General features: G+C 33.0%; 3 long non-coding RNA genes across 3 annotated transcripts; 2 read left to right on the top strand and 1 right to left on the bottom strand.

Moving 5' to 3' along the window:
* Nucleotides 1-667: 667 nt before the first annotated feature.
* On the bottom strand, nucleotides 668-4,438 carry LOC136275132 (uncharacterized). Its single transcript, XR_010713648.1, has 3 exons — nucleotides 4,247-4,438; nucleotides 1,763-1,979; nucleotides 668-1,260 (listed from the first exon to the last, which is right to left on the bottom strand). It is a non-coding gene; the product is annotated as an uncharacterized lncRNA (long non-coding RNA).
* Nucleotides 4,439-8,881: 4,443 nt separating this feature from the next.
* Nucleotides 8,882-11,413, top strand: LOC136274533 (uncharacterized). The gene is made up of 3 exons (XR_010712940.1): nucleotides 8,882-9,098; nucleotides 9,187-9,417; nucleotides 9,519-11,413. It is a non-coding gene; the product is annotated as an uncharacterized lncRNA (long non-coding RNA).
* Nucleotides 11,414-17,041: 5,628 nt separating this feature from the next.
* On the top strand, nucleotides 17,042-22,453 carry LOC117682964 (uncharacterized). Its single transcript, XR_010712941.1, has 5 exons — nucleotides 17,042-17,180; nucleotides 18,859-19,175; nucleotides 19,279-19,536; nucleotides 19,675-21,603; nucleotides 21,751-22,453. It is a non-coding gene; the product is annotated as an uncharacterized lncRNA (long non-coding RNA).
* Nucleotides 22,454-24,814: the final 2,361 nt, after the last annotated feature.

Below are 24,814 nucleotides of genomic sequence, written 5' to 3' on the forward strand. Positions count from 1 at the left end.
AAACGAAATATAAAAATGTTATGCTTTCACTGAAAAAGGAGAAACTCATATGTCAATGACTTAGATAAAAAGATATTGCAATCTGAATTAACTCTGGTCTGTTTTCACTATTTCACGCCATTTTCACTTGATCACTATTCTAGTGTAGATAAAATAATCAATACCAACTTTTTGTTCAATAAACATTGAGTCAATTAATAATATCTTTACTACAATGCTAGTACTTTATAAAATTCACCAAAAAAGTAAAAAATAATTCATTTAAATCCCAAATTTCCTCTGCTTAACTTGAAATTCCTCTGTTAAAATACAAATGTTTAAACCATTTGCACCTTATAACAATATACCAGGTAGGAACAAAATAATTCTAATAGGTATAAACAAATAATTATTTAATTTTTTAATTTATGATTTGCTACATGTATCTTATACTTATTTTTTTCAACTCTGAAACATAAAAAAAGATTGAAATCAGCATTACATCAAGTACAAAATGCACAGTACAAATGCCGAATATAATTTTAAGCTGTTTTGGCAGAACAACATCCATTACTGTTACAACCATATACTATGGTATGAATTTTTTTTTAATACTAATCAAGTTTATACTGGACATTTAACTCCACAATGTAATAGATCAACAAACTTGTACAAATAATGCACCCAAGTCAAAAGCCCTCTCAACATTGTTACATGTATTACCAATCTAGCATAACTAATGAAGCTGACAATTACCGCTCCAGCACGAACGCTATCAACAATTTTATTATATATCTAACATAAACATTGAAGCAGTCAAGAGCACATCCTTGGCTTATCTTTGCAACATCTGCTTTTTATTTGGGCAAAGATGTAGTATAAACATCTTTTGAAATACTGTATGACTTTGAAAGTTAAAGTTGTGTGTTATTTTTTCACAAAGTATAGATGGTTCCCTAAGATTTCCTTCACATGATTAGCATCCAATGTTTTACCATTTTTTGTGTCAATGTGTGTCCGAAGTTTGGAAATCATTGTGCTATCTTCATCACCAACTATTGTCTTTATATAAATAGACCCATCATTCACATCCTTGACCATCTCTTCTATCATGTCACTCTCCATGGCCTTCATAGAACTTTCCGTTCCAGTTGATAATGCAATCATGTGGAGGAGGTGTTGATTTGGAATTGAGAGACAAAGTACATGTGCGACAGGATTTCGATCTTGTTGAAAAGTTTTCTATTTTTCCAAAAAATGTCCCGATCATAGATGAATGACCTGAAAGATGGGAAATAGCATCAACTTAAATACTTAAACATAGAGAAATATCTAAAAACTGTTGTGACATTCAAACACAAGGATTTCTTAGGATGTACAATTAATGGTTCACAAAGACTAGGCCTGGGACAATTCAGGGTTTATTCAACTACATGCAGTTCGATTTCTATGGCATTCAAAAATTATATAATCTAGAATTTACTGATATAATAAACAAACTTTTTAAATAAAGACTTTCAATTGGCACACTCATGCTTAGAGTCTTAAAAAGAATAAAAAAATGACAAAAAATATATTGCACAGTGATAATCTCTGGGACTAAGGATTCAGTCAAAATATATATGGAATAATACATTTACTTTTACCTTACTGTATGGGGGCTTTAATTTGTTGATATGAAAGAGTATACCCTTGAAATCCATGAAAATTAAACCAATCACAGTGATACACTGTACCGAACGAAATTACCCAGTAGTTTATGTACTAGTAATTTATCAAATACCTGATAAACCGTCATGACTTCACTCTCTCTATCTATTCTGCCAACCAGCATATTTCTATATATAGCTTTCTTCATTAGGAGATCAATACAGTCTAAAAATGGCCCCGACCATCGAGCTCTCTTAAATGCATATCTGCTTACATCCCTAATTCCACCAAACTCCTACACTGTCTCCAACCACAATCAGACATTTGGACAACTTCTTCATGGTCAACATCTGTAATATTAAGTTACATAATCAGGAATTTTTGCACCATGAGAGAATTTTAAATGGAACACCAGTTGGTTGCAAAGTTGATCAGTAAAAAAAATATATGCATATTATAAAGGCATAAACAGACTCTAAGGTTAACTCAGATTTAAAAAACATAATAATATTTACTAAGAGAGGAATAGTTAATATAAGACAATGACTTCTGAAATCTTTACTTTTAAATTACATGTTCTCCAATCAGATAAATGCAAATATTTCAACATGCATGGAGAAGGGCATGGGGCTGTGAAAAGTAATTTTTGAGGGAGTATTATTGTGAAAGACTGAAATTCACATAAAAGCTCCAGACACTGTACAGGTGTTTTAACGGGAAAAAAAGATACCATCTGAGGTTGACATTGTACTTGACATCTATTTCACACCTTTTTGAAATTTATTTTGCTGTCAATATGTAAATCATGAGTTAATGTGTATACCATAGTGTATATCATTACATAAAGTGTTCAATCTGTCTGTCTATTTTAAAATACATCTCCTGACGTCATGGGTTTCCAATAGTCTAACTCATAACCCCACACATACAGTCAGTTCAAGCATATCTTTTACAACATACACCATAGCATAGCATAGCATTGAAATCTCATAGCATAGCATTGAAATCTCATAGCATAGCATTGGAATCCCATACCATAGCATACAATCTCATAGAATCGCATTCGTCATATCATACCATAGCATACCATAGCATAGCATACAACATTATTTTAACTCGGTTTTAAATGTTTTTATTTGAAAAAATAAATGTTTACATTATAGATTTGTGGTAAACTTTGGCTTCTTATTATTTTACTTCGAAATGTGTGGAACTCTTCTGTGTATGGAGACGTTTTTGTTCAAATCTCATAGCATACCATAGCATAGCATAGCATACCATATCATTAAGCCCTTCATTTCAATTTCTCATAGCATAGCATACAAATCTCATAGCATACCATACAAATCTCATAGCATATCATTAAAATCGCATACCATAGCATAGCATTAAATTGTAAAAGATATGCATGAAATGACTGTAATGGCTGTCAGTTTACAATTTCTATCAAAACTAAATCATTTTTAACCTCATTCATATATAGCATCAGAAATTACTGATACAAAATCAAAGTCATCATCATTTGCAGTTTCAACTTGTAGCTTATAGTCTGTCCCGAGTTACTGCTTCCATCACTTTTGATTATTTTTAATAAAAATACACATACCTGTGAAAGAAATGCTGTTGAAGTCGATAAAAGGGAAAATATACAGGATATCTTAATTGACAAATTAAGATTATCATTTTTCACTCATAAAAGTTCACTGGAACAAAAACAGATTCCTTACAGAGATTTGTAATGGGAAATGTTTTTATCTTTTCTCCATTCGGAAGTACTCCGAACACCTCGCACAATTTTTCAACGTTATCATCCGCGCTTATTTATGGCTGATGCAATGCAAATGCAAAATCTCAGCAGACTTTTTATTTTGGGATGTGTATTGAAACCCGAAGAGGTAGAGGGGGCGTTTCAAAACATAAAATCTGGACATTTTTTATAATAGTGGATGAACGTAGTTTGAACTCAAAGGTATTTATGATTATCGAAGTATCAAGCGAAAAGAAGTGGAAGCAAAAACTCGGGACAGAGTATAAATATAAATTGAATGCCAGATAATTAGATAATTTGACTAATGAATATGCATAGAGACGACAGGAGATTTCGTATGTGTGGTATGACATCATTTTGAACCATGCATTGAAAATCGACTACTGGAAACATCTGATTATCTGAAACATGTGACGACATGATACAAATTCTGATATATGTTAGAATTAAGTTTAACTATTTAAATGAGAGACACAGAATTCCACTGTGTCCTGATATGTGCATTGAACCATAGTGGCATACTGTCAAAATAAATAAATAATTATAATTATTTTTTTTATTATGAAATTACATCTCAGGTGCTTGGGGCTTTACTAACGAATATGTACGATGCTTACTTTGATAGGCATAGGTATCTTACATAACAATGCTTGCGCATTACAACGCCATAGCATTTATACAAGAAAAAATTAATGATGTCCATACCAATTTTACTTTTACTCTAGTCTCAGCAAGATTCGCCGAAACTGAAAATCTGAAAAAACGTCTATCAAAAACTTTCAGTCTCGACGAACTTAATCCTGCTGAGATTACAAATACTTTTACTCTATCAATGAATGTAAGTCAAACCTGGACAGATCGCTTTTGCTGGCGTCGAGTCATCTTCCCCCATCTCTGATGAGAATTTTTCAGCTGTTATACCAAAATCTGTGATTGGTCTGCCCAGGAGAGCGTCCACGTTCGCACTAGACTATCCTTTTTCTGAGCTCTAGCAACCTTTATGTGGCGATTGGTCTTCTCAGCGTGCAAAACCAAATCCACGTTTCCTCCGCATTGCCGAAAACTGAACCGATATTTATGTCGTAAAAAAGAATTCTGGGTTAAATTAACTCTTATTATCATCATTTATATTCACGATTTATTATTAAAAAAACCTATAAAACCCTTTCCACTGTAAATTTTATCGTTTAATACCTTAGAATTGAACAAACAGATTTAACGACCGCGAATTGGTTTACGTCATTCAGAGTTGCGCGGTAGATTCAAAATCGGTAGTCCCATACTTCCTTAAATAACAAATGAAATATGTCTTGCACCATTTCAGTCTATCAGCTTTCAAACCAGCCCATCTTTGAGACTCTGCCAGTCATCGTTAAAGCTAAACCCGTCCGACTAAAAAAGTCGTTAAATTTTTACAAGAAGGGGAAAAATTCAAAACCGGATAGGAATTTTTGTCAAGTAAAATATGAAACGACAAAACCGCGCGGCATGTTATCAGACCTGAAAATATCAAAACAATCAGTGAAAAAACGAATGAGATATTAATGATCAAAGTTGGCGTCTAGAAGAAAAAAAGAAGAAATCTGAAAATATTTCCGAATAATTGTAAGGTTTTCCGCTCGGAAGCGGAAGACCTTAAAAGTGCATCAATACGCCAGAAATTACTTGTGTGTCTATGGACGTGTTGCTGTCTGCATGCACATTCTATGAGAGCTTTTACCAATCCCCACACATCAAAAAAATATCTGGTCATGGGATATTTTTATTTATGTAATTAATGCTTTAGCAATCGTATTTTACAGCACAATATACTTAAGAAGCAATATCTTCAAAAATAAAATGTCGAAATACAGATGTTTGAAGCGTATCTTAAAATGCACATTACGTTGTGCATTGTTTTGAGAAGACAGGCGAACTTGCGTATGACGTCTACAATACATTTACAGCATCAGTAATTCATTTGCATAGTTATCTTTATTTAATTGTGTTCATTTCATTTATAAAATATAGGAATGTTTGATACACTCAATTTCAAACAACGTTCGAATATATACATTTTATTGCCTAATTTACCCCTAAAACTTAATTAGCTCTTTTACCATGGCCCATTTATAATTAAAACTAAACAGGTTTTTAATTCCCAATGGGCAATACATGTAACAGAATATCAAAATGTTCAATATAATTTACTGTTTATTAAATACTTCCTCAACGTGACATCTAAGTGTATTACGACTACTTTCAGACAATTGAAGAACCTATTTCAGGTTAATGGAAAAGCATGTTTCTGTCATAAACTATTTATTTCTGTCTGTTCTTATAGAAATGAACTAATTTGAAGGTGATTAATCTAAGTTATATTCAATGCAGCTTTCCACAGAAATGTATTTTCAAAGCGTTTATCTAAAAATTGTTGACATAGGCATACATAATTTACAGTAATTTAAAATCGATCCGTTTTGATTGGTATGAATGTGAAAACAATGCTTAAACAATAATTAAGTAACATAAAATAAATGTAGCATGCTGTGATGAAGAAAAATTGTAACAACTCTCACTTTTATGTACAAACGAGGTAATCACTTGCACTCAGCTGGATATTATTCAAATTATGATGTAGAAAAATACGTGTACCAAAACGAATACTTGTGCGTTGTCTTTACACACTTCTTATTGCTGCTTTTTCTATATACTTTCTAAAACACATTATTTAATAAAAGTTGTGAATATATAGAACAATTAAATGAATTTATCTAAAAAATAAATGTAAATATGTGTACAATCATATTGCATATTCCTAAATTAATGAACATTTCTACAATATTATATAATTTACAGTAATTTAAAATTGACACAAATTGCCATGTATGCATGAGAGCATGCTTACATTTGAATAAAAATATCATGCTATATTAATATACCTTTCTTTCTATCTATCTTTCTATCTAACTATCTATCTATCTATCTATCTATCTATCTATCTATCTATCTATCTATCTATCTATCTATCCATCTATCTATCTATCTATCCATCTATTTATCTATCTATCTGTCTGTCTGTCTGTCTGTCTGTCTATCTATCTATCTATCTATCTATCTATCTATCTATCTATCTATCTATCTATCTATCTATCTATCTATCTATCTATCTATCTATCTATCTACAATGTATCTATCTATCTATCTATCTATTTATCTATATATCATCTATCTGTTTATCTATTCCTTCAATATTTTTTTCTGTCTGAGCAATCCATGCTCATTTATCATATCCCTGAAAAAAAAATTCCATAATCTTTAAACATTTTTTTCCAAGAAGAACAATTACATAATTGTTATTTAAAAATAACATTATTGTCCATGGCCATCCCGAAAATAGATTAGAGATCATGCCTAATGCCTCATCAAAAGAAGTATACATGTACGTGCGCCTAACTAAGCAATACTTTTTTGTACATGAAATCATTGACACTGGCTCCAGGGATGGGGGGGGGGGGGTGGAGAGATGATGCATCAATCTATAAAAGCCCCCCCCCCCCCCATTTTTTCTACCATGCCCACTGGTGACAACCTGAGGTTTTTCAAAGGGGGTTGTTCAAGTTAGGGGCCTTCTACTCTGCCTAATAAAACATCCCGTAATACGAGTTGAACGGCTTCATATTCTGACCCTGACATAGATTTGAGGGCTACTTGTGGACCCTCATAGCAAAGTTAAAGGCCACACGAAAAATCCTGTAATTATTTTAAGGCCACCAAACAGTGAAAAATTAGCAGAATATTCTTGTTATTTTGAAACTCTGACTGGGCAGGCTAGCAGCAATGTTACTGGTTGGTCTAAATGATTGAGAATAAGGGCACGACTGCATGGATGCACTTAGAGCTCAGGGCCTCTCGAGGAGCTTAGATCGCCATATTGTCTGCCCATTTTTTGACCAAAAATTCAAACTAAACGCTGTGGATGTGTTGTGCCTAATGTAAGAGTAAGTTAGTGAACACAAAAACATTCATGTGTTTATTGGCATTGGTGTTTGCTACATCGTCCCCTTAGTTTAAATCAGAGCACTTCATGAGAGAGTTCTGCTGAAATGGTATATGGGCATCATGCAGTGATTGGCGTGCTGTTCAAGTACGAAAGCCATAGCTCTTGATTAACAAAGGCAAATGGTATGAAGGTGCTAGTCTTCTTTTTTCCTGCATATGGTAATAAAACAATCGTTATGTCTTAACTTGACTTCCCCCAAGTCTAATTGTGTGTATGTATTTTCACAAATGTCGACACCTGAATAATGGCTTAGCTTTTGACTTGGGTGCTAAGGTGAGGTTACTCGCATTCATAGAAAAGAATTTACGTTATCTTTGGGGTCACCTTATCCACGTTTGCAACTTATTGGCCAAAATTTGCCATTTACGATTTTAATTTTTAATCTATTGGGGACCAACTGGTCCACGTCACTTTCGGCAGTGGCTCAAGTGGCTTTGGTTGGTCTGATTTTGTCCTAGAATATGCGCCACGGCTTGAAATACCTGTTACATGTACACATGTAAAGGGCTTGCAGGGTATATGCGCTGTCTGAACTTGGGATTTAGCAGTAGCTGCCGCGTCATGTTGCCTAGGTTTTGCTCCTGGCTGGGCATGGTCTCGTAATACAAAATTGATCCCTGACCATGGTACAATATTAGATGTATAAACACTGAGTAAAAGAGACAAATGCTTTCAATATACGTAAGAGTTTGTTTCATGATGATTTCTTTGTGAAATACAATTCATACAGAAAAAGGAAGACGATAATATTTATACAGTGGGTTTGCCCGGTATGAAGATCAAAAGACAACATTTTACACGCATTTTTTATCGAATATGGCAAGCGCCAATGCACCTTTTAAAATATATGCGGAGATCCTGGAAATTTTACACGGAGGAATAATTTTGTTTTCTGAGGAGGGGGAGAATGCGCATATCAGACAATTTTTTCCGGGGGTGGGGGTTGGGGGATAAGGGTCTGACGGTAGTTAGAGTTAGCCAGGGGATGCATTAGGCATATTTTTGATAATTTGCAATGTGCATGTCATTTAAAGAAATTTGAATTTTGCGGAGGGTGGGGCCCCCCTTCCCTTCCAGAGGAAAAGACCGATTCCGGTAATTTTACGGTAATTTTAATCATTTTCTTTAATTAATCATTTTCAAAATTATCGGAATGGCATTATAATAATTCCTTTCAACGCAGTTAAAACTTTACAATACGAACTATTTAGTATCGGTGAGTATTTCAACTTGAAGTTCTTGAATTTAAGTTTTCAAACTTTGTTAAGGTAAGTGTTTACTTTGTACTAAGATTTTTGATTAAAGTAGCACAGTAATGAAATATTATTTCAAAATATTTCAGACACCTAGAAAAACATCCTTCTAAGTTTGGAGTGCATAGTTCTTCCTTTTTATTTGGAGAGACATGGGAAGAGTATCTTCAAAGAATGAAAAAATCTGGAGAATGGGGAGACAATATGATTCTACAGGCACTGGCTGATGTTTATCTGTTACATATTAGTATCTATAATTTTGTCCAGACGGAAACCAGACGTACAAATATATCTTCACAACAAGCCCATTCGATGGCGATAAAATTTCACATTCATCTTGGTCATTTAGGAGAGTCACATTATTTTAGTCTACGTCCTTCTCAATGGTTGACAGGAATGCCTTACAGTAATTATCTTTCTCTAGGTCTGCGAAAATTATATCAGTACTTAACGTATTTATTTTAAAATAATTTCTAAAAATTCTTCATTTTCAGGGGCTCAAATATATAGAATGCTAGTGACCAATTCTGATACAAAGGTTTTGGATAGTAAGTTCATATCAATGTCCCGGGGCCATTTTCCGGAATCTTATTTAGCAGAATCTGTTCAGTATGTATTGCAGTATATTTCCACTGAAGAAGAGAGAAAAGGGTCACAACATGCAGATATTAAACCAATTTTTATATCCTACCACGGAAAAGACTTACAACAAGAAGAAACAGAGGGTAGTTACATTTTAAAAACTCCATGTATTTTAGTTGACTGACGAAAATTATCTATTTTAGAAATTTAACATTTGTCATATATATCAAAATTACTTTTTCAGATTCTCAAAGAAAGCCAACTGAAGACCAATTCTATGTTGATCCCCTCTCGGGAATACCTTTGTATCATTTAACATTCATCATGAAACATTTGTTTCCGTATAACATGTTTTGCAAGGAACTAGAAATCAATGGTCCAATCTTTTGTACCGAAAACGTATGGTATCATATCTTAGGATATCAAACCGATGAAAGCTTAGTAACGCTACGAGATATAACCCGAACCCGAGTGGTGAGGGAGAAAAAGAGGTCTGGAAATCTTTGGGTTGTTGTTATGAAATCAGAAACAGAGGCTATTTTTCCAAATGTAAGTTTGACTCCTCGAGATATACCAGGACAATTGTATGTTGAATGTTGTAATACCCACCCTGGATATTGTAGACTTCGACAAGTTTTCCCTAGCTTACCTGAATCAGGAGAGGGCAATAATCAATTAGGCTCAGACATGTATCAGCGAGCATTTAGTGTCACCAACGACTTACGATTAAAAATAAAATCATTAAAACGATATGAGATATTTGGTATAGGAGTGCAATGTTTAACATATCCATTTAACAACCGCTGGAAAGAAAGTAGAAAAGGGTTCGATTTTCCATCTCGGTCTCTTATAACTTCTATAATAAAAACAGGATGTACATTAATTCCAAAATCACATCCTAGAAGCACCTCCCCAGAAATTGAGTGGCAGTTCGATTTTTCCATGGCAGAACACCTTATCTTTCAAAGTCTTACGGAGGCACAGGTTCATAGATTTCGTTTATCAAGGTTCTGGTTGAAAATTTTGTACACCACCTTCCGTTAAAAACGAAGCATGTAAAATCAGTATTTCTTATGACCTGTGAGAAGATGGCTTCTAGTGATTGGGAAACAAATTTTAGTGGATGCATACTGTATGCACTTGATTATTTGTTGTCATGCTTAAAATCAAGATTTCTGCCCAACTATTTTATACCAAAAAATAATCTCATCGATTGTCACAGAGAAGATGATATCAGTACAATGTGCACTTTGATTGAATATCTCCGTCTTTTCCCTACCAATGCTATTCAAATTGTCGTTGAAAAATATGGTTACACATATGGTTCAAATCTAATCAAACGGGTATTGTCAATTGCAAAAGATTTATCTGAAGATACGAAATTTCATAATGGAATAAATAACTTATTTTGGCCTTTAACAATTGCAACAGTCAAAATGATGGCTAAGATCGGATACAATGGTGTATCACTTGACATTCTCGAGCAGCGATATGAGCAAAGTCTTCTATTATCTGAGACAGATCTAACACAAACAGCTGTAAGCTTCTCCGATCTTTTTAGGTTAGAACTAGTAGAAATTAGACAAAAATCATCGCGAGTTCTTTTATCGAGGTCACACCATTTGAGAATGGGATCAAATGTACCAGAAATGTCTCCCGAAGAGAAAGTGTTTACTCTACAAACGAATACACCATGGGCAGTGGACAGTAGGATAGGCTGGCTAAAAGTTCCTTTTGAAAACCAAGGAAATCTGAATGCTATTGCTAGCTTTCTGTACGATTACAGCAAACTAGAATATTGGAGGCGAAACATAATTTTAGCTGAATTATCCATCATAACGGCAATACGCTGTGTTCAAGAAACATTGAAGAATGAATCAGTCTTTGTGAAAGACGTGAAAGATAGTGCTTTAAAAACAGAAATAGATGCCCAAATGAAAACGTTAAAGAAAACATCAATCCTGTACTACGTGCATTTGTATAGTATTTCAAAAATTGATTATTATGTCTATCCAATTATCCGTTACATGGAGGACATTGAGAAGCTTTGCAAGGAGTTCCCGGAAATAGCTGGACTTGTCTGTGAAATGTTTTTGTATACAAGACAACCCAAACGAGCAACCGAATATGCTGATAAGATGAATGCCTACTGTCGTGATAAGGGTAAGTTTAATCTAGTTAAGAAGAGCCAAGTTCAAACAAAAATGAAAGGCACAAAATGATTTTTTCTTAAGAGAGGGTATTTCATCTGTTTTTCGCAATACACTATAGACCTTAGCAATTTAGCAAACTCCTTTACTGTATTATCATTACATGTATAATTATTCTATGTTACGAATCTAGATAGTCATGTGACAGGGCGAATGAAACATTCAATATACCGGGGAATAAATAGCATATCCGACTTCTTCAGAAACCTAGAGAATGTCTATATAAGAGCTCAATAATAAGCATTTGAAGTAAAGAAAGAAGAAATGAATATGGAATTTTTAAAACTTTTAAAAAAGTGTGTGGAACACCTCCATTTAGTGACGTATTTTGGTCAAACTATAATTATATTTATAGTTATTATAATTTATAATTTATAATTTTTACCTTTCCAGAACTTTTTAAAACCTATTTTTTGGTCAAATATTGTGGAATTTGAAAATTCTTAAACAAGAAAAGTATTTTGAGAATTGTGTTCTTTTTTCAACATTAATATATCGACAGGTGTCTCAGGTATATATGATTCGAATGATATCAAAAAGGTATATTGCCATGCAAATGTAAACATTTTTACATGTACTTTCTTATTATATTACAAGTAGGAACCTATAAGAACCTTGTGAATTATTTGTAATCATACGTTGTTCGGTATAAAAACAATTTATCGCATGGATGTTGGGACATATGAAGAGTTATTTCCCCATGAGATCATCGGGAGATGCTATCGAAAAATATTTTTGTTTTTGTAGGGGAATAAATTCTCATATAATCCTCAACATCATGTAGCAAAGGTATAATGTTGATCTACGGTCTGAAAATATAGTATGGATATAGTATAGGTTTTGTCACTTTCATTATATTTTTAAGAGATGAGAAGAAAAAATATGATTAGCAATCAAAACAAGATTTCTTACGAAAAATTGCATCACCAAAAAATTAATCCAAACCTCGTCTTCTCAAATATTCATCTTGATAAAAATGTATACCATACAAAAAATTCAGCTTCCCTGTTTGTTTTCTTTTGCAGGTTTACAGTAAAATCCAAAAATATTTTTTCCAATGGACTGAAAACATACAATATTTGAACACCTTCCTTGAAATTGTGATGACAGTTTATGATAATAAGATATTTGCAAGAAAAAAAAAATCCAAAATTTGAAGTGTTGAATTTATCAATACTTTTTATAAATTATAACATTGGTATGTAAAGAGCAAATGATGAGATTTCATTTCAATTTATTTTTGTTCCAAACATTTTGAATAAAAATTTGCAAAATAATTCCAACAAATATATTAATGACTTCAGAAAATTAAAATTATTCATCACGCAGGATAATAAAAAAAAAAGGGGGGGGGGGGTTAACTCTTATCAAAATATCTCATTTGCAAGGCAAGAAACTGGCTAAAAAAATATATGTTGTTGAGGACATTTTCATTCTGGTTTGTTTTAAAAGCCAAAAAAAAAACAACAACAACAAAAACCAAACAAACACTTTTACACTCTAACGCCCTGTTCCTAATAAGTCGACTGATTTGTACCGCATTTTATTGTACCACCTTTAACCCCCATCCCTTAAGCCAGCATATACCAAATACACATGTACAGACATTTGATCAATTTAAGTAGCGATCGTAAATTAAGTACAAGCATTTACTTTAATGACGAATTGGAAGCTGTAAATCGAATTAGTCTTACTTCCTCATACATGTACGACCGCGGCAAAAAAACAAACATTTTCAAATATAAATTTTGTTGCCGATTTACACGTGTTAATAATGTTTTCCAAGCGCTTATGAGTGTTTGCGTTTGCGAAACTCATCTTAAACACCATCATTTTTATTGTGCAATTCCCTGAAGAAAACTTTTTTTTGGTCGTATATAGTTATTACCGAATAATCTAAACAGTGTGTTTCATTTGAACCTAAACTTGTGTTACTACACATGAAGAACGTTAAAAAGTTTTCAATAAATGCATCAAAATTGTTTAATTTTTCCTGAATTTAATAAAATTGTTTAATACGACACGAGACAAATGAATGCTTTACCGAGAATTGTTCACCGGGAAATTAGTCAACAGGTGGCTGATTACGAAATAACGAACACACTGGCAAGAACATTTTTAAATTAAAAACTATGGATACACATTCTGTTTTATGGGAATATAATAAAAAATCCACGTTTCACTAAATAAGATGCAACTCAGTAATTGTCTATCTGTGTGATTCATAATCCACACGATATCAACTGTCTTAATCCCGTGGTATCACGAAACACACTCTGTGTAAAAATTGTAAAATGTTTTCTTTCTATACATGTATGTTTATCCAGGCATGTATAATTTGCAACTTAAACTTTTGATCTAATTTTGGCTAAACAAATAGTTATATGTAACTAATTATAAACACGAGACTTTACTGTAGCATTTCAAATAAAATTATATTTATATCTATATATGTATGTATTTGATGAAACTCAACAGAATATAAGATATAACTAACCAAACATTAATAGATTAAAAATACAAATAGTGTTTCTATAAAAGTTCTTATATTTTCCCTCACTACGTTCGTCCGAATATAATACAATAGAGTGCTAAAAGAAGCAAAGTATTGAAGTACTGAAAGTCGATCCCATGAATAAGTAAGAGCATTAATAAGATTGAATTCTAAATATAGGAATAAATAGACGAAAATATGTAAAAGTCTTCTCTTTAACACTTAATTGGCCAGAAAAGCTGAAATTTGTTTGGACGCATTTTCAGGTAGAGTAGATTCAGGTTCGTTCAAATCATAATCTTTAGTTTTAAGGTAGGGTTATAACAAGGGTGGGGTTGAATTTTTACATAGATAATAATAAATAATGATCTCTAACATTCTCCTTTCGGAAAGAAATGTAACAAGAAAGGTTTCGATGGTTAACATATATATGGATAGTGAAAAATGTTGAAATGAAGAAAAAAATGTACTAAATTAACAAAATATGTTGCATTTTATACTGTAAAGCAACTTTGATCAGGGTTATGGTATTACTGCTCAGGTGAGTGATGTGGCACATAGGTCTCCTGTTTGTAATGTATGACTGTGCATATGGCTAAGGTTGCTGATGCAAATCAAATAAATTTATTTCAGGAATAAGCTCAATTAATTTACTATGATTCGTTTGGAGCACTGAAATGATTTTTTTTAATAATTCCTAATTCTCTCTCCTTGTATAAGAACGTGGTTCTTAATTTTCACAACTTTGAATTCCCGTAGTCTAAGTATGCTTTGTGGACTGGTTGAAATTGGCCCAGTAATTCTTTAGAAGAAGTTGGAAATGTGAAAAGTTCACAGACGGACGGACCGACAGACGGACAGAGGGACGGACGGACAGACAGACGGACGACAGACAAAATGTAATCAGAATATCTCACTTGAGTCTTCAGCTCAGGTGAGCTAAATGGTCAATTTAAGATTTAAATACTACAAACGTACGGTGTTTCATTGGGTGATAATGACAAATAATCCACTATTGTTCATTAAATTTTGTTTCTTAAAATACCAAAATATATTTGCTAAAGATATATGCAGATACAGGCAGCATTAATTTGTTTCACAAACAATATATGCAGTAGGAGAATTTATTTTACGATTAAGTGCAATTAATTAATTCTCTGCATAACGTTTACATTATATATGGCTTCTTATTAAATACTGTTTCTTCTTTTAATTAATATAATCGCTAAATTGTCAAAAGGTACATAATAGAGAGGTTCAGATATAAAACGGTTACGGATACGCATACATTTGTGATAACTACACGACACGTAAACGTTTTTGTAATTTATCAGTTGAGATTTGGTAACTTTGGGGTGTAAACGTGTACGTAAATGTTGACGTTGTTTTGTGACATGAATTTACTAAATTAACTTTGCTAACAAATGAAGTTTAAAAATAAATCTTTATAATGTATCACAAAAATATATTCACTTAGATTATTTTTGTTGTACATGTAACAGCTCGAAGTTTGTACTTTCTTGTATACGACACTCCACCAGTTTAGAGAACGCGTAGAAACCTGGTCGCCACAAAAACTGATGATTCAGACGTAATACGCGAAGAATCTAGGTGACCCCCCTAGTACATGTATACGTATATGCACACTTTTGAAATGGCAACCTCTCAGTTAACTTAGACAATGACATTCCTTAATTTCATTAAATGGTTTATATACGTGTTTCTTTATCAAAAACAATATTTCTGTAGCAAAATAAATAAATAAATAAATAAATAAATAAATAAATAAAAAATAAATGTACAACTTTCTTTTCTCATTTACATATTGACGTTTTGCAAGCGTAAGTAGTGGAATGATGCAGAAGTTCTCATTAGGGCGTAAGAACGTTAAAAAAAAAAATATTGTATGAATTGCATTTTCGCGTGCATCAGTGCAAATTTCCGTCCTCGTGTAACTGAAAATAAGATTGTGCAAGTAACGGGAAATGACTTTTCTCACATTTTCCCCACGTATTTATTAGAATATTGCGAAGACACCATTGTTGCAGGATAGTTATCAGAGATGTCACTGACTAATGTCACTCAGTTGATTGAAAAAGTGAACCAAAGAGCCGCACCTAACGAGTTTTGGAAAAAAGGAGAAATTACAATCGAAAACAACAAAGATTCAATTGTTTTCAACAATTGTTTGACTGAAACAAATACCCCATCTAATAGCAATCAAGACAGAGCCGTTTCCGAAGAAAATAGTTTTAACAGCAATATCGATCATGTGAAAAAAGTGAATAAGGCGAATTTAAACAACTTCACTTTGGAACCAGGTGATGATTCGGAAGATACTGACGAAACCGATTATTTTGACAGTGAGGATGAGTATTGGGAAAGTGTAAGAAAGAAAAGATTTGAGGACGCGTTTTGTCCGAAATGCCTTAGATACCATCCAAAACACAGTAGACATGGAGATGAAGATTTTCAGAAATGTAAGTTTAATCAAACAAGACTTATTTCAGATTTATAGGCTAGCGTTTTAATAAATCTCATGATTCGACAAAATTATATAATAAATGAAAATTTTTGCATTTCAAAATTAAATGAACATAATAATGTATAATTTAATTCTGGTTGTAACGCGCTTTCTGATTGGCTAGAAAAATTATTTTATATCGTATAGAGAATGTTGCCTACGTCATAGTAAGACTAACGTAAAAAAACATATCAATACGCCTGACGTTACGTTTGAGTTCTGTACAATTTTACGTCATTTTAAAGGTCAAACAACTGTTTTTATCAACAATGAAGAGTAAAAAAATTAAATTATAAGCAATGAATTCAATATTTATTAGTTTTATACGATATAAAATGGTTTGAAACAGTTTACGCTTTTTTATAAACCGCTTCGCGGTTTATAAAGCGTAAACTGTCCCAAACCATCTTATATCGTATAAAACAAATAAATATTGAATTCATTCCTTAAATGAAGAATATTGAATATTAAATGTAAAAGTTTCTATTTTCGTGATGAAGATGAAGATATATCTCACTGGATAATATTACCAGCTCAAAAGTTTGCTAATGAAAACAACTTTGAGATTAAAGATGTTTATGGTGATGGAAACTGTCTGTTCCGTGCTGTAGCCGATCAATTTATGGTCAATGGATGTCATGGGCATACGGAGGTGTCGCTACGTAAGACGGCAATAAAGTAAGATAAGCTTTCATTAAAATACTTGGATTCATTGTCTAACTTATCAATGTTTACATTATTGCTAATGCTTCCAAAATGTGTTTATCCACAAACATCTTCTCTTAAGGATTTTATTCTGTTATAATTAAATTTGTGATGGAATATTAATTTGAATTAATTGAATGTCATTTCAAACCTAAAATCATTTTCTCTTCTGTATAAATGCGTTTCGTTTCACAAAGTCAACTAGATGTTTGGTATGCAAATACAAACAAATAAGATTTTTTAGCAAGCTTCCGTTACGAATCGGAGGGTAATTCCTACTCCCTCCAACTAATCGGTTTACTCTGTATATTTGATGTATGATTTCTTGGCACTTAAATGTACAGTCCCTAAAACGTTCTTCTCTTCCATTTTTCCTCCATGCGTTGACTTGCGCTATCCGCTTACCGTTCATAAAAGCAGTCGACGCGCGCTTACTGTGCGTTTACAAAGAGCTCACCTTGCGATCATCTTCGTTCAGTGTTCACTTATCGGTTAGTCCCTTTTCATTCAGAACGCCAATGTAAAGGGACTTTTTGAGACTTACACGAAAAAAAAGAGATAAGAATGCGTGCGTAAAGGTCAAAGGAAACTTACATTCACATCAGAAACATCATTTTTATTAGAATTTAATTCGTAAAAATTAAAGTACATATTCTTGAGAAAATCCGCAATTACACACACCACCCTGTGGTTTTTAGGTTAATGCCATTTTATTATCAACATCTACACGTTTTTATTTATTTCTTCTTTTCTCTCATAGTGCCCAGTTTTTGAAGCAGGAAATGAATAAAAAAATTAAAGTAATGTATTATTTATATAAAATGCACAATACTGGTACTCTTCATATGTACGCTGTAAAAGTACGGGAGGTCAGTCAGTACAGTTTATGTGTCAAATTTTAACCGATAGTGCGACAAGGATAATATTATATTTAGGCTGATAACAATATAAACATCAGATTGTTTATTTGTTATTTTCTTCTGACTACAGAAGAAATACAATGCAAGATTTATAAATACAAAACTCCCTAGACACTCCTAAAATCGTTCATCATGCGTTCATATAGCGTTTACGTATCATTCACCGTTCACTTTGTGCTAACGTTTGCGCTCATAACCGCTCACCAAATTCAGCTATGCGTGCGCTTACCGTTCGCCCAGATTGTGCTCACCGTTCGCTCAGGGTGCGCTCACCGTTCAAAAGGGATAGTAAAACGTATCAAGGACTGTACGTAGTAAGAATTATTAAACAATGCTGATGATGACGCGTAGGTTAATATTTCCAAACAGGTACATGTAATTTTATGTCCCTTTATGTTAATGATAATGTTGTTTTTTGTGTGTTTTTTTTTTTTGTTTGTTTGTTTGTTTTTTTTGTTTTTTGTTTGTTTTTTTTTTTTTGCGTTGAATAAATTTTAGTACACATTTGTAAGTCACAAAAATAGTTAAACTTACTTGTATTATGAAAGCAACCTCCGGTATTTATGATATACACTTTACAAGAGTGAACTTAACAAATTATTGTCGACAGACTAAAATTTACACGATAACGTGCGTTTTAAACTGTCTTTCTCATTTCCTGCTATAAAAATGTCATTTATTTTTATTTGACCATGATACTATCTACGATCTTGCACAATGTTATGTTTCAGGCATTTAAGAGCAAACCCTGCCAAATATGGAGTTCATACATCATTATTTTTATCAGGAGAATCGTGGGAAGACTACCTCGAAAGAATGAACAAAACAGGAGAATGGGGGGACCACATCATTCTTCAAGCTTTGGCTGACGTCTTTCTATTGCACATCACAATATTTAATGTTATTAACAACGATGTTAGACGTACTGAAATCGTAACTGAGATGGCCATGGAAACGTCGAAAAAATTTCATATTTGTCTTGGTCACGTTGGGGAATTTCATTATTTTAGTCTCCGCTCAATGACATGGAAAATGGAATTACCATATAGTATATAGCATTACTTTTCATTAAATTCTTTACCTTTCTAGTTTATTTCATCATTACTCTTTCAGACTGAAATGAAATAAAGTACATGATATTTATATTTTAGAGTCACAGATATACCGGATGCTAGTTACTTGTTCTAAATATTCTACCGAAGAGAGATCAAAAATGGTTGACAAAAAATTTGCCTTTTTGTCCCAAGGGTGTTTTGCCGATTCATGTCTAGCAGATTCAGCCCAATATGTTCTACAGTGTATTCATTTAAACGGAAATGTAAAGAAGCAAAGGCTGACAAAAGATACTCATGTTGAGTCAATTTTTATGTCGTACACTGAAAGCGATGTACTGTTTCGCAATAAAGAAGGCAAGCTGTGTTTTAAATATACATTGTATTTTAAAAAACAATTTTTAAAATGGGAATTTTTGTATTCAAATGAAAACATTTTTATCATTTTGCATTGCTTAGCAGCCATATCTAGCGGTTTTGAAACTTTATTTGTAGAATCTCAAAGGCGATTAATTGAAGATCAGCAGCACGTTGACCCTGTCTCGGGAATACCTCTTCCTCATTTGACATTCATCATGCAACACATTCTTCCAGTTGAAATGTTTTTTATAAGCAGTTTTGTTGAGGGACATCTGTTCCAACGAAAAGGAGTCTTTTGCCATTTCTTGGGTTCGTTTCAAGACGAAACAGAAATTTTTCTGCGAGATATTTCGTGGAAACAGAAATCAAACGACTCGATGAACATGAGAATTAGTTCTAAATTACCAAGAATAGCTGTTCTAAGCTTAGAAAAAGAAGTGATTTATGAAAGGGGAATGCAAACTTGGGAACCCATGCCAGGTCATTTATATGTCGACTGTTCAGAAACACTTCCTGGATATTGTAGATTGAAACTCCCTTCCTTCGACTCAATTAACAATAATGACTCCGTTGTAAGACTTGGCTCAAATTTATTCCAAAAACAAATTGCAGTTCCGGACAGGTTACATTCGAAAATTAATATGGGGTTTCCATATCAAATTCAATGTACTGGAGTGCGCTGTTTCACGTTTCCATTTTACCATCGTTGGAAAAAGGAAAGACAATCAGGATTTCCTTCCCATAATGTGATTAGTTCTATCGTCGAGGCAGGTTGCACCTTGATTCCAAAATCTCACCCAAAAAGTATTAGTCCAGAAATTGAATGGAAATTTGATTTTTCTATGGCAGAATGCATTATCTCTAAGAGTCTGACGAATGCAAAAAGGCACGGCTTCTATGTTTTAAAGGTTATGCTAGATAACATTGTACATCATTTACCTTTCAAAACAAAGCATTTGAAGTCCGTTTTCCTTATGACATGCGAAGAAATTCCACCTACAGCCTGGGCGAAAAATTTCAGTGGTTGCGTATTGTACGTATTGGATTCTTTGGTGACTTGCTTAAAAGAGAGATTTCTTCCACATTACTTTATACCAGAAAACAATCTTTTGGACTGCTTTAGGGACGATGATGTCAACACATTATGTATCATTATTAAATATATTCGTATTTTTCCTGCAAGTGTTATTCAAATTGTTGGCGAAAAACATGGTTACAAATTTGCAGCTAACTTAATTAAGCGCCTTCTATCACATGCTAAAGACTTTAGCGCAAACAAAAACTTCAATGTATTCGTGATGGAATTATGTTTACCTCTTACAGTGGCTACAGCAAAATTTATGGCCAGAAAAGGGTTCTATGGTGAATCCTTTAGCATTCTTAAACGCGGATTAGAGCAAAGACTTTTTGTACCTGATACAAATAAGAAACAAGAACGTTTAAGCGTTAGTAACCTTTTTGAATCGGTCTTAGAAAAAATTAAACAAAAATCGTCTCGCGTTATTCTAGCAAGCATATATGATGAAAACATGGGGAAGAATGTATCGGAATCAATCATCAAAAAGAAAGGTTTTGCACTGCAAACATATTTGCCCTGGGCGGTTGACCATTGGATTGGCTGGTTAAAAATTCCAGAAAAGAGCATTGGCCATTTTACAGCAATAGCAAGTTTTCTGTATGATTACAGCAAAAAAGAGTATTGGAAGCAAAACTCAGTTCTTTCTGAACTAGCAATAACAACAGCAATTAGGTGCATAAAAGAACTTTTGACAGAAGACTATTTAAAAGTGGAAACTTTTGACAGTGGTTCGAAAGAAGTACGATCCCAAATGCAGAATATTAGAAAAACGCTAATCCCATACTACAGCCATGTGTTTGCCGTAGCTAGCTTAGACCGTAACATTAATCTTTTAAGGAAGTACATCGACGAGATCGAGAACATATGCAAAGACTTTCCTGAACTTTCGAGCATTGTTAGCGTTATGTTTCAAATATTAGGACAACCCGAAAAATGTCAAAAGTATGCAAGAGTGTTCGACGAATACTATTATAGTAGAGTACGAGGTAAGCCAAATTAAAATTAAAGCAAGGAATACAATTTTCTAGTAAATAAAATCAGGTGTTTGAAAAAAGAGAATTATTAACTATTTTTGGAAATGAATAAAATTCAAAGTTACATTATAATGATGTTGTAATTTTTATTTTTCTCAGAAATGAATATGGGTTTTCATTTACATCCTTGATGCTATCCAATAAAAAAGAGCCATATACACGGACGAATATGAGAGGACGAAACAAGTTTTGCGTAAATTGTCCTCATTGTCAGAAGGTGTGAAACGTATTCATTACAATTGAGATTTAACAGTATTTTAATCTGCATACGTAAAATGTGCTCTAAATGCATAACATTATCTTATGGTTTATTTTAAACAATTATGTTCGGTTTATAATTATTTATGTTCAGTTTATAATTATTATTGTGGATACTAGTATTTTATTATTTTATGAACACTAGAAATATCAATTAAAAATGATCATTAAATTGATGTAAACATGGAATGATTAGATTAGAATATAATAGCCTTGAAGTCATAGATGTATGATTGCAATTAATTATGACACATGTGCCTAAAAATTATGGAAATTACAGTCTTTGTGTTCCAACGATGTAAATTGAAGTTAATATTTTTATTAACATTACACAAAACAAAACAAGCTTCAAAGTATTTGGGTTTTTTTAACAATGTGTGAAGGGTAACAAAGAAATGATCTGTGTTGTTAAATCACAACACAACTAACAGAGAAGTCTGCTTTTCGTCGATTACTTGTCGAATTAACGCTCTGTTAATAATGGTTTGAATAAATTATTATTTTTGTTTTGCATTATTCCTAAAACAAACATAAATATCTCATACTCGTAAATTAAATGAAAAAAAATCCCCTTTTTATGAATTATATTGGATATAAAATGCAAAGGTATTATATATTTTTAATCTCTCTCTCTCTCTCTGTCTCTCTCTCTCTCTGTCTCTGTCTGTCTCTGTCTGTCTCTGTCTCTCTCTCTCTCTCTCTCTCCTTTTAAAGCCTCGGGTAGTAAAAAACGTTTGGTTGAAAATAGACTTGTTCCTTATAGATCCGTATAAACACACGGATATTTCATCCTTTCATATTTGGGATGTCGTACTCATTTTAGCGGCAAAAATGAATTAAGAAAATAAATGTATGCAAAAAATGGAGCTCTTAATACACGAGTACATGTACTATATCCATGTTTGAGTTCAATTAGATGTCAGGTTTTCGTGCATCATTTTTATCTTGAACTTACACACATAAGATTTTTTAATTTTAAAAGTTTCTTACTTTTTAAAAGGATACTTTATTAAAATCGAAAAAAAAAATGGCAAAAACAGAAGATTTTTTTTTTTTTTGGTTTTAAATCTGCAATAATGAACATTTCTTTTTTAAGTTGAACTTACTATTTTCAAACCGCTTTTATGAGGAATTAAACAAACCAGGACGGAATTACTGGATTTACCCGACTCTCAGTACATGTACATTTCTAATCATTTTAAAGTTAATCTATTTTAATATTTTTGTCGACAGTTTGTGATTTGTCTGGTGAGTCTGAATTACAAGATTTTTTTGTACTGATATTTGGTGTATTGATAAAATACATGCCACTTATACAAACAAGATAAACATTACAAGCTTTTATCAACCTGCCTTTTTCTTATCATAAAAATGATAATTTTTAGCTCACCTGAGCCAAAGGCTCAAAGCTTTTCTGATCACAATTTGTCTGTTGTCTGTCGTTGTCGTCGTTGTCGGCGTTGTCGTCGTCGTCGTTGTAAACTTTTCACATTTTATCTTCTCAAGAACCACTGGGCAGATTTCAACCAAATTTAGCACAAAGCACCACTAGGTGAAGAGGATTCAAGTTTGTTCAAATGAAGGGTCACGGGTGTAGGGTGGGGACACAAGAGGGGGATCAAGTTTTACATAGGAATATATAGAGAAAATCTTTAAAAATCTTCTTCTCAAAAACTATTAGGCCAGGAGAGCTCAAATTAAAATGGAAGCATTCTCAGGTAGTGTAGATTCAAGTTTGTTCAAATCATCGTCCCCGGGGGTAGGGTGGGGCCACAATGGGGGGATCAAGTTTTAAATAGGAACATATAGAGAAAATCTTTAAAAATCTTCCTTTCAAAAACTATTAGGTCAGAAAAGCTCAAATTAAAATGGAAGCATCCTCAGGTAGTGTAGATTCAAGTTTGATCGAACCATAGTCCCTTGGGTAGGGTGGGGCCACAATGGGGGGATCAAGTTTTACAGAAAAATGTATAAAGAAAATCTTTAAAAATCTTCTTCTTAAAAACTATTAGGCCAGGAAAGTTCAAATTTGAGTGGAAGCATTCTCAATTAGTGTAGATTCAGGTTTGTTCAAATCATGGTACCCGGGGATAGGGTGGGGCCACAATGGGGGATAAATTTTTATATATAGAGAAAATCTTTAAAAATCTTCTCAAAACTATTAGGCGAGGAAAGCCCAAATTTGAGTGGAAGCATTCCCAAATCATATAGATTCAAGTTTGTTTAATAATAGTCCAGGGGTAGGGTGAGGCCACAATGGGGGATGAATTTTTACATAGGAATATATAGAGAAAATCTTTAAAAATCTTCTTTTTAAAGACTATTTGGCCAGAAAAGCTTAAACTTGTGTAGAGGCATCCTCGGGTAGTGTAAATTCAAGTTTGCAAATTCACAGTCCCTAGTGGTAGGGCGGGGCCGGGATGGCGGTTTGAAATTTTACATAGGATTATATAGAGAAAATCTTTAAAAAAATTCTGGGAAAGTTTTCGGTCGAAAACTCATTACTTAGTGTGAAAGCACAGGTTATGTAGATTTAAATTTGATGAAACCATGATTCCCTAGGGAAAAGTGGGGCCACGAAAATGGGGGGGGGGGGGGGTATATAGAAATAGAGAAAAATCTTCTTACAGGTACAACAACAAAAGGGGCCTGGTATTTACCAAAAAAAAAGAGGTGGATAAAAATTGGCAGATTTTCCATTTTTTTTAGTAAGGTCTACTGTACTTAGTTGTCAAGATATTTTGATACTGTAATGCTACTTTGATCAGAATTAAGGCAATTGTTGCTCAGGTGAGCGATGTGGCCCCTGGGCCTCTTGTTTTCTATCAAATCAATTTTCTTTTATTAACTAACGTTTTAAATTTTGACTTAAGCCGAATGAATTCTAAAAACAGGTTAATTATTG

This window comes from Magallana gigas, chromosome 4 (assembly GCF_963853765.1).
Source record: "Magallana gigas chromosome 4, xbMagGiga1.1, whole genome shotgun sequence".
NCBI classification, from domain to species: Eukaryota; Metazoa; Mollusca; class Bivalvia; order Ostreida; family Ostreidae; genus Magallana; species Magallana gigas.